This window comes from Geospiza fortis, unplaced genomic scaffold (genome assembly GCF_000277835.1).
Source record: "Geospiza fortis unplaced genomic scaffold, GeoFor_1.0 scaffold1004, whole genome shotgun sequence".
Classification (NCBI taxonomy): domain Eukaryota; kingdom Metazoa; phylum Chordata; class Aves; order Passeriformes; family Thraupidae; genus Geospiza; species Geospiza fortis.
Genome location: NW_005054693.1, coordinates 204233 through 206009, shown reverse-complemented (window position 1 = coordinate 206009; position 1777 = coordinate 204233). Strand labels below are relative to the sequence as shown.

The following is a 1777-nucleotide window of genomic DNA, read 5'->3' as shown; positions in this document are numbered from 1 at the left end:
GGTCCCCTCCGAGCTTCCTGAACGGCTCCACTGCCACCTCCCCCTACGCCAGTGAGTGACACACCTGGGGACACCCGTGGCGTGGGGGACAGGGGTTCAGGGGGGTCCCCAAAGCCGGGTGACAGCCCTGGGGGGGTCCTGAGGTCACGGCCCCAAAGTCACTGTGGGGTTCCTGGGGGTCCCCAGAGGCATGGGCCAGCCCTGTGGGGTCCCCAAAGCTGTGTGACAGCCCTGGAGTGTCCCCAAAGCCATCACTGAGCGGGAGAGAGGGAGTGGGGACATGGTCAGCTGAGGTGGGACAGCCCTGTCCTTGTCCCCATCCCTCTCCTTGTCCCCATCCCTGTCCTGGCCCATCGTTGTCATTGTCCTTGTCCCCTCCTCTCTCCTTGTTCCTCTCCCCATCCCTATGCCTGTCCCTGTCCTTGTCCCCTTCCCTGTCATTGTCCCCGTCCCCATCCTGGCCCATTGTTGTCATTGTCCCTGTACCTGCCTCTCTCCCTGTCCCTGTGCCTGTCCCTATCCTTGTCCCCTTCCCTGTTGTGTCCCCATCCCTGGCCCCATCCTGGCCCTGTCCTTGTCCCTGTCTCTGCTTCTCCCTGTCCCCATGCCTGTCCTGGCCCTGTCCCCATCCCTCTCCCATCCCTGTCCCCATCCCTGTCCCCATCCTGGCCCTGTCCCCATGCCTGTCCTGTCTGTGTCCCCATCCCTGTCCCCATCCCTGTCCTATCCCTGTCCCCATCCTGTCCCTGTCCCCATCCCTGTCCCCGTCCTGTCCCTGCCTCTCTTCCTGTCCCTGTCACCATCCCACATCCCCATCCCTCTCCTGTCCCTGTCCCTATCTCTGCCCTGTCCCCATCCCTGTTCCATCCCTGTCCCCATCCCTGTCCTGTCCCCGTCCCCATCCTGTCCCTATCCCCATGCCTGTCCTGTCCCTGTCCCCATCCCTGTCCTGTCCCCGTCCCCATCCTGTCCCTATCCCCATGCCTGTCCTGTCCCTGTCCCCATCCCCATCCCTGCCCTATCCCCATCCCTGTCCCACCCCTCCCATCCCCTCCCGTTGTCCCTGTCCCCACCCGAGCCGTGTGTGTGGCTGTCCCCTCAGTCCTGCCCGCCAGTCCCCCGCTGGGCGCCTCGTCCGTCGCTGTCACCTCGGGCGGGGGCACTGCCACCTCCTCTCCGGGTGGCTTCTCCTTCTCGCCGGTGACGATGATCTCGGCCGTGAAGCAGAAGAGCGCCTTCGCCCCCGTGCTGCGCCCGCAGGGCTCACCCCCGCCCGCCTGCGCCAGCGCCCTGCAAGGTCAGCTGCCACCGAGGCCACCAAGGCCACCAAGGCCACCAAGGCCACTATGGGCCCTGACACCCAGCCCCGGGTGGCTCCTGCCCCGTGGAGGGTCCCTGGTGTCACCACACTGCTGTGTCCTGTACCTGGGCATGGTTGGGACTGCCCTGTGCCACCCTTGTGCCTCTCTGTCCCCAGTGTCCCCAGTGTCCCCGAGGTCCCTGACCCCCATCCCCCGCCCCATGGAGGGTTCCCAGTGTCACCGTGCCCCTTGTACCTTTCTGGGTCTCTGGTCAGGGCTCTGCTCTCTGCCACCCGAGTCTCTGTCCCCAGTGTCCCCAAGGTCCATGACATCTGTCCCCAAGTGGCTCCTGCCCCATGGAGGGTCCCTGGTGTCACCACACTGCTGTGTGCTGTGCCTGGGCATGGCTGGGGCTGCCCTGTGCCACCCGTGTCCCTCTCTGTCCCCACTGTCCCCAAGGGGCCCCCGCCCCATGG

The 1777-nt window shown here is 66.1% G+C and overlaps 1 long non-coding RNA gene across 1 annotated transcript in view; it reads left to right on the top strand.

The window, feature by feature from the left end:
- Window positions 1–1777, top strand: part of LOC115949026 — a 2969-nt gene continuing 1192 nt past the window's right edge. The window contains exons 1-2 of the long non-coding RNA XR_004082710.1: window positions 1–51; window positions 1103–1297. This is a non-coding gene — a long non-coding RNA (uncharacterized LOC115949026). The remainder of the gene's footprint in view (window positions 52–1102; window positions 1298–1777) is intronic.